The sequence below is a fragment of the Myotis brandtii genome, unplaced genomic scaffold (assembly GCF_000412655.1).
Source record: "Myotis brandtii unplaced genomic scaffold, ASM41265v1 scaffold882, whole genome shotgun sequence".
NCBI classification, from domain to species: domain Eukaryota; kingdom Metazoa; phylum Chordata; class Mammalia; order Chiroptera; family Vespertilionidae; genus Myotis; species Myotis brandtii.
Window position 1 is genome coordinate 665642 of NW_005371607.1, and position 10811 is coordinate 676452.

Genomic DNA, 10811 nt, shown 5'->3' on the forward strand with positions numbered 1-10811 from the left:
TTTTCATTGATTTCAGAGAGGAAGGGAGAGGGAGAGAGATAGAAACATCAATGATGAGAGAGAATCACCTATCGGCTGCCTCCTGCGCGCCCCACATTGGGAATCGAACCCGCAACCCGGCCATGTGACTTGACTAGGAATCGAACAGTGACCTCCTGGTTCATGGGTCGATGCTCAACCACTGAGCCACACTGGCCTTCCCGTCCACCACAGGCTTTTGCTAAGCCTGTGCCTGGCACTGTGCTGGGAACAGAGAGGGATAAGGCACGGGCCCATGGTGGTGCCTGGCACGTGGAGTGTGCTCAAGGGGAGGGGGACGGTGGGGAGTCTGGTCTCCCAGCCCGAAACCCCTGACCTGGCTTCTCATGGGGCCTCCATCTCATAGGAAACTGAACATGGGAGCGTTAACGCCAGGCCCTGGCCTGAGGTTGCCTCAGCATCAGCACCAGCCAGCTGCCCGACGGTGCCTGAGTGACTGTTTCTGCCTTAGGTTTCTCTGTGAGAAGTGGGAATCCGTGCCTCCCTCAAGGAGTTTAGAGATTGAAGGTTGTGCGTGACTCTGAGCTCAGGGCGTGGCTGCAGTGAGCACTCGATGGAGAGTCAGTGTTGCCGTCGGGTGGGAGGAAGGTTTGGATGCTTTTGCAGGAAGTTCCGAGGTTCCTCGCTGCGCCAGCCCAAGGATCAACACCTGCTTTTTCCTGTTGTGCCACCTGGAGAGGCCCAGGAGGTGCGCGTGGCCCTCTGTCCCTCTCCCTGGCCGATTGGGTTGTGAGCCAGAGATTCTTATTCACAGCCCTTGGCCGAGGTTCAAGGGCTCCCGTGCCCTAAGGGGCAGAGGGCGGGTGGAGGGGGAAGGGGGGCACTTGCACTCGACAGAGGATTTCCCGCACAGACGCGTTGTCAGGCCAGGCCAGGCCGGGCTCTATTGAAAGGAGCACCTCATGCATGAGCAGTTGAGCCTATTCTATAGAGCGCCACCCCCCCCCACCCCCTTCTCCTGCTACAGAGTTATCTTTCCCATCTGCCTAGGCCGGAGGGGACACTCCCCGACCTGTGCTGAGCACACACAACAGGCAGGACCAGGCCGGGCTGCAGGCTGCGTCTGGCTCCTGGCTGAGCCCCGACCTCTCCCCTCTCCCCGCTGAAAGCCTTGGGGTCTCCCCTGCTGTCCCAGCACCTGGAAGAGAGAAGCACAGGCGGCAGAAGCTGGCACTGGCCGGTGGTGAGACTATGGTGCCTGGGGCTGTGCAGAGAGAACATTCCAGAAGCCGGGTAGGGAAAGAGGCTGCTGCAGCCTAAAATCCACGGGGCGGGGCGGGAGCAGCCACTGAGGTCCAGGTCAGCGGCCTCACATGGTGACTCCCAGGCCGGCGGCATCAGTGGGGAGTCTGGTCGCCCAGCCCTGACCCCCCCGGACCTGGCTTGGCTCTGGGCCTCCATCTTGTAGGAAACGGAACATAGAAGCCTTAACGCCAGGCTCTGGCCAGAGGCTGTCCCAGCGTCACCTGAGAACTTGTTAGGAACGCAAACTCTCAAGCCCTACCCAGACCTCCTGGATCAGAAACCCTGGGCATGGGTTCCAGCGAACTGGGAACAGGCGCTCCAGGTGATTCTGACATTTTATTTTATCTTATGTATTTATTTTTTAAAAACATATTTTTAGCCCTGGCTGGTTTTGCCCAGTGGATAGAGCGTCGGCCTGCGGACTCAAGGGTCCCAGGTTCAATTCTGGTCAAGGGCATGTACCTGGGTTGCAGGCACATATCCAGTAGGGGGTGTGCAGGAGGCAGCTGATCGATGTTTCTCTCTCATCGATGTTTCTAACTCTCTATCCCTCTCCCTTCCTCTCTATAAAAATATCAATAAAATATATTTAAAATAAAAACAAAACAAAACAAAAACATGTTTTTAATTGTTTTTAGAGAGGAAGGAGAGGAAGAGATATATTTAAAAAAACAAAACAAAACAAAAACATGTTTTTAATTGTTTTTAGAGAGGAAGGAGAGGAAGAGAGATATAGAAACATCAATGATGAGAGAGAATCATTGATCAACTGCCTCCTACGCACCCCCTACTGGGGATTGGGCCCACAACCCAGATATGTGCCCTGACCAGGAATTGAACCCGGGACCTTACAGTCTGCAGGCTGATGCTCTATCCACTGAACTAGACCAGCTAGGGTGCCTGCTAACATGTTAGAAATGCCGCCAGAGGTGGCCCCAGCCGCTGAACTTTCCTTCCTGGCTCCTGTGCCCAGAACGCTGGGACAGCCCTCCCTCCCCCACAGCCCACTGCACTCCCCCACACTCTGCCACCAAGACCGGCCCTTTACACATATTTTTGGGTCCATTAGAAGCAACAACAACAACCAGCCTGTGGACTCCCTGCAGTCTCTGCCCTATTAGCCCATCCTGCATATAGAATAATGTAAACCAGAAGGGGAGAAAGAACTCCTACACACGTGGTGGGGGTGTTGAGATGGAGGGGAGGCACTTCTATTTCCGCTTCATCGAGACTCAGTGAGGTTAAGTAACTTGCTCCCAGGCAAAAACGGAAAGGGTCAGGGCAGACTGGGACCAGCTGTGCTGGACTCCAAAGCCCATGTTTGCTCTGGCCGCCCACGTTGTCTCCTTTAATTATGAGAGTCACTGCCACGGCACTGGGCTGTCAGAGCTCGGGGTCTCTGGCCTTTGTGCTCATCAGTTAACATTTGGGTGTTAAAGTTTTTTCTGGTTCTGAAATACCAACACAGCTGCAAATATTTTCTAAGTAGGCTAATTTACTTTGCACATATCCATGTGTAACTTTTAAATGACAAATGTAAGGCATGGATACTTGCACAGTGAAAAAAAAATCAAGCAATATAGGAGCTCGTAGGATAAAAAGTAACAACCTCTCCTTACCCACTTCTTTCTATTTTATTATCACTGTATCTATGCTTAGCAGTTTGGTGTGTATCCTCCCGGACCCTTTTTCTATGCAAATATGCATATAAATATAAACGAGATTAATGTATTCTACATTATTGTGTGACTTGCTTTTCTCACTTAATATATCTTGGTGATCTTTGCAATACATACGGATCAACCTCAACCTTTTAATGTCTGCAACAGTATTCCATAACAAGGACATCTTATAAATTTGTTCAATCTGTTTTCTTTTGAAGGACATTTAGGTTGCTTTGGATTGTTCAAAAGATAAGTAAAATATAAAAGTTGGTAGGGTCTACCAATTACTCTAAAAACTGTTCCAGACTTTACTCTTGATAAAGCTTGTGAGAGGGCACTTTAAGATATACTAGAGGCCCGATGCACAAAATTCTTGCAAGAGTAGGCCTTCCTTCTCCTGGCTGCCAGCACCGGCTTCCCTCTGGCACCCGGGACCCGGGCTTCCCTCACAGCCCCAGCTCCCAGAAGGTCGTCCGGAAGGACATCTGCTCTAATTAGCATATTACTCTTCTATTATTATAGATTCTTACCATCACTGCCTATTGTCCATCTTTATGGGTTTTTGACAATGGAATGAACAGAAAATATTGTTACAATTTAACTTTTTAATTTAATTTATTGGGGTGACATTGGTTAATGAAATGATATAGGTTTCAGGTGTACAATTCCTTAATACATCGTCTTTATATTGTATTGTGTGTTCACTATCTCAAGTCAAGTCTCCTTCCACCACCATTTATCCTCCCTTTACCCTCTTCTACACCCCCTACCCCCTTTCACTCTGGTATTCACCATACTGTTGTCTATGAGGTTTTAAAAAAATTTCTTAATTGTGTTATTTTAATTTACATTTTCCCCTATTACTAGAGAGATGAAATGATTCTCATATGTTTACTAGCCATCTGCTTTCTTTTTCTCATATTCTTTGCTCATTTTTGGTGGGTTGTTTTATCCGTATTGATTTATAAGCTCTTTTTAAGTAGACTATAGCTATTATTCCTCTGTCACATGTTATAAAAATTTTCAAACTATCACTTGTAACTTTGCTTTTAGTATGTTTCACTGTACAGAATATTTATATTTTTATCTAATCAAATCTGCCTTTAAAAATGTGTGGTTTCTTTGCTTTGTGCCTGGCATAAAAAGGTCTCTATGTTTTGTTAAAATTCAGGAAACCAGTTAGAAAAAAAAAAATTGCCAGAGTAGAATCTGTTTCAATTTAGCATTTAAGTCTAAATTCTTGAAAACCTGAATTGTCAGAGCAATATGAGTTCTGCCTGGTCTCCTCCTAGTTTTAGCCTCTTTTTTTCTATGGATCTTTTTATTTTAATATTAAAGGAATTCTATATATTTTATTCCTCAATTGATGCCTTTGGCAACAGATTTCAGCATCATCACCATTTTCAAGGGCCTGTTCTGTTGGCCATTCCTGGGATCATCTGTGTTCTTTTGCTTGCTGGAGGCTGTTTTGTTTCGCCTCCTTATGGTTCCAGATGCCTAACTTGTACTTATATTCAGATATTATGTGTGGGTGGAGGAAGAGAGAGCAAAAAGGTTATTCTTTTTTTCTCTACAAGCATTTTTTCCTACCCTTTTATGGGGAGGGGATCTTTTCTTTTTTTCTTTTTCTTTCTGACAAAAAAAAAAAAAAAGATAGCTTGTGGTCTGGGCCAGTTGCCCTGAATTCCAAAAAAGCCTCTTTCTTTATCTTTTACCACTTGGTGGTTTATTTTTTTAACCTAAAGAAGGGGTTTAAATTTGACCACAGTCATCATTCAGAACATGGTTCTGGCAGCAGGAAACCTTCATTGTCCATGGCTTTATGCCAGCTGGTGTCTCAGTCACCAAGCCTTCACGTTCTCCACCTGCGAAGTAGGGACACGCCAATCGCATGTAAATCATCTAACGCTGGGTCCTAGTCCAAAGGAGACTCAGAACAAGTATTGTTTCCTGCCCATCACCAGCTTCTTGACCCGTAACAACTCCAGACAACGAGTTATCCCTCGCTGAGTTGTTTTGAGGGTGAAATAAGAGAACACAGAATTTTACAAATAAATGTGACCCAGGTTATTCCCAAGCAGCAGCTGGGTTCCTTTTGAGGTCATGCAGCTTTGTACCACTAGATGGCGCCATCAGCACAGACAGCTGGCGTGGATGGGTCCGTCTGAAATCCAAGTAGGGGAAGGCCATCCCCGCTTCATTTTCTTTCCTCTGAATACAATAAGTAGCAGCGATGCTCACAGATGCAACAAAGAAGCTTTCATTTTTGCTGCCAATCACTTATCACTATCAGAGCGTTTCTTAGGCAGTAGAATTGCCCCGAAGAATGGTTGGAAGTGGGATCTGGAGCTGGAGCTGTCTTTCTGCAACGGAAACTTGACCACACCCTCCCCAGACTTAAAACCCTTCTGTAGCTACATCAGAGATAGGGGTCAATGTTCTTATTTCAAGTTCAACTTACTCTGGAATTGCGCATATGACACAAGTCACTGAGGTCGAGGGGGCAGACTTAAAACCCTTCTGTAGCTTGCCACTACCTCAGAGATAGGGGTCAATGTTCTTATTTCAAGTTCAACTTACTCTGGAATTGCGCATATGACACAAGTCACTGAGGTCGAGGGGGTAGGCCCCTGTCCAGCCGCTCAGGCCCCACAGCGGACCCCAGTGAATCAGGCTCCAGGACCGCTGCAGGGTGAACCCTGGAGCCTTCGACATTGAACGCAAGGCCCTCTGCGGCCTGAAGCTCGCCCGTTACTCCAGCCCACCTCTGGCCACTCAGAGCTTCGCGCTGCACCCTCGGCTTCTACAGCCTGCGGAGCTCCCCACACCATTGCCCTGAGCTTGCCCCCATGCCTGTGCCCACGCAGTTCTGTCCACTTTGATCCTCCCTCCCCCAACTCTAAGAAATCATCCATTAAATCTCATCTTAGGCTATACTTTCTCCAGGAATTGTTCTCTGACCCTAGAGAGGAAGGCGGGGGTGGGGGCGGTGGTGGAAGGGGGAAGGGAGAGAGAGGGAGAAGAGAGAGAGAGAGAGAGAGAGAGAGAGAGAAGGAAAGAAAGAAATGTCAATGTGACAGAGAAACATCGATTGGTTGCCTCCCATATGCGCCCCAACCAAGACATCAAACCTGCAACCTGTATATGTGCCCTGACTGGGAATGGGACCTGACACCGTTTGGTTTATGCGATGATGCTCCGACCATGTGAGCTACCCTGGCCGGGGCTCGGTTTTTTAAATGAGTCATTTATATGTCTGTTCCTCCACTAATCTATGCGCTTTCTGAGTACAGGAAGTGTGTCATACTCATATCTATTTTAGGAAGGCCGTGCAGATAAAGATCTCAATGGCCTATTGGTAAATGAATAAATGAATGAGTGATGAGTAGAGGGAGGGACATTCCGGGTGGGTGAGATGGCCAGAGCTGGAGATACAGAAGCGGCAAAGGGACATAGGGCTTCAGAGAACGGGTGGTTTGAATCTGGGAGCGAGGGGAGTCCTTCTCAGGCCCTGGGCTGAGCCGCCCCCGGGAGACCAGGATACGCCCTCTCCGCTCAGTGGCCCAGGGGCAGGCCTCCCAGAGGGTCAGCAGGGGGAGGGGCATTATACTTCCTTCACCCGCTGGCAGCTGTGAGAGAGACCCCGCAATGGCTGCTTCTAAGAAACCTTTTGACTGTGACGTCGGGGGCCTGGGATTGAGGGTCTAGAGCTGCTCAGGTGCATCTAAAACAAGGACACATACAACCTCGTATTTTCCCGTTGTTCTTCCTCTTCTGGGACAGGAAGATGCCTGAGAGTGTCCGCTGCGTTTTCCTGAGGAGGGTCGGAGAGGTCCCCTGGGTTTAAGGGAGGTGGCCTTTCCCAGATGGGCAGACACGGGAGCAGCCCCCCTGGTTCCAGGAGGGAAGAGCTGCAGGAAACGGGGCAGGGGAGTGGGAAGTGCGCCTGGTTCATTGGGATTTCAGACACGGGGATCGGTCCTGAGCCAGCGCTATGTGTGGGAACCAAGAGAGCCGACCCAAACGCCATCACCCTTCAGTCTCCGGCCCTGCAGGGCACAAGGCCTCCAAACCCCGGGAGATGTGCTTTCCCCCCCAAATGTCAATGGGATTGCCGCCCTCCCTGCCCCGGGCACTTCCTAAGCAGCGGGCTCATTCTGCCAAGAGGATCCAGGTCTGACCGTCGAGGTAGCCTTTCCTGTGAGAATGGCACCACAGCTCCAGTCACCTGGCCCCCGAGCGGGAGTCCTTCCTTGCAAACTCCTGTGAATTTATAAAGAACCGAAAAAAGTTTACTAGTCGCTTGAAGGTCCTTGGCCAATTCCTGCCTGTCCCACCCTCCAGGATGACCCTGGGAAGAGGCTGCCAGGCTCCTGAAGACTTGCCACCGGGGGCGCTGTGCTCCCCAGGCCCCATGGCTACTGAGGGGCCTGGGCTTTCCTTTAATGTTGGTGCTTCTGACAGGACTTGCCAAGGCCAGGCCCTGGCGACAGCAGGCCCCTCTTCTCGAGACAGTTCAGCAAGATGGGTGACAGTCAGATCACACTCCCGCCACAGGAAGGGGCCTGGACATGTAAAAGGGGGGTGGGGCGTGTGTGGGAGATGCAGCGGGCAGATTTCTAAACCTCTGACATTTCCACGAGTACAGGGCTTCAGCTGTGCCCCTGAGATCCACTGAGGTGTGTTCGCTGCTCCCCAAACTGTGTAGGAAGGACATCCTGGTAATAAGCCCCATTTTACCTCACACCCGAGAGCTTGCGAAAGACACGGAAGAGTGTTGGGAAGGCAGACGTGGGAATTCTCCAGTGAGCAGGCACAGCTCATGGTGTTGAGGGGAAGGGGGGGATTCTACGGGTGGGCAGGCACAGCTCATGGTGTTGAGAGTGGAGGTGGGGATTCTATGGGTGGGCAGGCACAGCTCATGGGATTGAGAGTGGGGGTGGGAATTCTATGGGTGGGCAGGCACAGCTCATGGGATTGAGAGTGGGGGTGGGAATTCTATGGGTGGGCAGGCACAGCTCATGGGATTGAGAGTGGGGGTGGGAATTCTATGGGTGGGCAGGCACAGCTCATGGGATTGAGAGTGGGGGTGGGAATTCTATGGGTGGGCAGGCACAGCTCATGGGATTGAGAGTGGGGGTGGGAATTCTATGGGTGGGCAGGCACAGCTCATGGGATTGAGAGTGGGGGTGGGAATTCTATGGGTGGGCAGGCACAGCTCATGGGATTGAGAGTGGGGGTGGGAATTCTATGGGTGGGCAGGCACAGCTCATGGGATTGAGAGTGGGGGTGGGAATTCTATGGGTGGGCAGGCACAGCTCATGGTATTGAGAGTGAAGGTGGGAATTCTCCAGTGGGCAGGCACAGCTCATGGTGTTGAGAGTGGAGGTGGGAATTCTCCGGTGGGCAGGCACAGCTCATGGTATTGAGAGTAGAGGTGGGAATTCTACCAGTGGCCAGGCACAGCTCATGGCCGCGTGCCTCCCTCTCTCACCTTCCATGGGAACCTCCCTAGAGGGCAGAGGAGGCTCCGCCTGCAACTGGGAGAGAAACCACTGGAATTTTTTAAAAAAAACTGCTTCTTATTTCATTTGCCTTCTGAGCGGGTCCCCAGGCATCCACACGATGCCTCTCCAGGCAGCCTGGCACGGAAGCCATAAAATGCAACTGAAATCCGTATCTATGGAAACAGGCTGGCTCCTCTTGCCGCTGTCGCTCCTGCTTCTGGGTTGGCTGGGATGGGTCTGGACGCTGGGCTCTACGCTGATGTGATGTCGTGGCTGCTGCAGCCGTGCCCTCCTTACCCTCCCATGTCCACTCTCCTCTTAATAGAGGCAGAGGAGGCGCTGGGAGGAGGGCGACCCGGGGGTGGTGTCAGAGCCTCAGATGGTCCCAGAAGGAATACTGTCCATCTGCCCAGGGCTCCAGGGAGAGCAGACGGCACAGGCCCGGGGACAGCGCTGACCTGGGCACCCGGAGCTCGGTGCCCCCATCCTGGCTTCTGAGCTCGAGGCCCAGAAGTGTAACCCAGTCAACACAATCCCTTCCCTGCCTCCCCCACCTGCCCGGGCTGGGCTGGGATGCTCTGGCCTTTCTATTCTTTGCCTGAAAAGGTAACTCCTGATTCCTTAGGGCAGTGGTTCTCAACCTTGGCTGCACATTAGAAGCACCTGGGAATCTTTTTAAAATCCTGATTTCTGGGCCCCATCCTCCGGAAATTCTGTTTCTTTGTTATGGGGTGGAGCCACACAGAATTTCCGGAGGATGGGGCCCAGAAATCAGGATTTTAAAAAGATTCCCAGGTGATTCTAATGTGCAGCCAAGGTTGAGAACCACTGCCTTAGGGGAATGTATGTGATGGTGTTTGATTTGAGAAGTTTTTTATTTATCTATTTATTTGGCTGTAAGACAAATGAGAGTCGGTCTGCTTGAACGTGGCAGAATGGACCAAAATGGAAACAAGGTAATCAGAGCTCCTTTCTTCCCCAGCCCAGACCTGCTGCCCTACCAAACCACCAGTGTGCTTGCAGGGGTAGGGCTGGGGGAGGGGGGTGGTGTTTGGAGACCTCACCATCCTGACAAAGCGTGAACAGTCGAGTCGCTGAACAGTCAGTTTCTAAGGAAGTCGTTTCCACTCCCACCGTGTGCCTCCCCAAGGGGGGGTCCAGGAGGCTTCCAGGACTTGGCGACTGGCCTTGCATCACTAGGGGGCGGTGCTGTCCCTCTTTTGCTCCACGCCCGGTTTTAGGAAATCTTCAGAGACTGTGGGCAAGGAAAGAGGCCAATTCCAGATCAGCAACAGTCCAGGGAACGCTTTGAATCAGACGGAATAGACGGGCCTGGTCTAAATGGTAGGCGCTGACAGGATAGGAAATGCCAAGCGGCGAGACCTGGGTCTGAATTTGGGGGACTGTTGGTCGTATGACCGCATTTCCTGGGGGGGGCCTTTTAGTGCCCCCCCTCTTACTGTTCAATGATTGTTACACGATGGTGCTGGATGCCATTCTCCTCTTCTTTATTCCTATGCACTACTCTCTTTCATCCCTTAAATAATGATCCTGTCCCTCACGCGCCCCCGACTGCCAAACCCGAGTCTCAAGATCCTCTCTCTCTCCCTCCCTCTCCCTTCTCCTGGGTCTGCCTGTCTCTTCTGGTCCCGCCCAATTACACTGATTGTACCAGGGCAACATGTGATCATGAAAGGGCAGAAGTAAACTGCAGAGAATGTGGGTTCCACGATGCACAGCAGAGGGTCAACTTCAGCAGATTGCAGACCCTGCCCTCGGAGAGACAGACATATCTGGGGCCATTTTGGTTAAGTGGCCGGGAGGCACCCTGAGAGTCAGGCTGAGGCTGTGTGCACTTACTCACCTGTTTGCTAGAGGAAGCCTGCTGCTGGAGGCAGGGCGGGTGGAGCTCCCGGGGCCATGGAAGCTGGTTGTGAGGAGGTCTCCTCTGCTGTGAGCTGCCCACCTTTGAGCTTGCCCTTCAAAGGCCTGCTAGCTGATCAAAAGGTACAGCCTGCGTACAACAGACTCCAACCAGGCTCCCACTCATCCTCCCCTTGGCCTGTCTACACACCCGTGAGAGCGGAGGCTCCAAGGAATTTCTCTCCTCACCAGATCCAGCAAGCACACTTCCCCATCCTTCTAGCAGTGGTTCTCAACCTGTGGGTCCCGACCCCTTTGGCGGTCGAACAACCCTTTCACAGGGGTCGCCTAAGACCATCCTGCATATCAGATATTTACATTACGATTCATCACAGTAGCAACATTACAGTTATGAAGTAGCAACGAAAATAATTTTATGGTTGGGTCACAACATGAGGAACTGTATTTAAAGGGCCAGAAGGTTGGAACCACT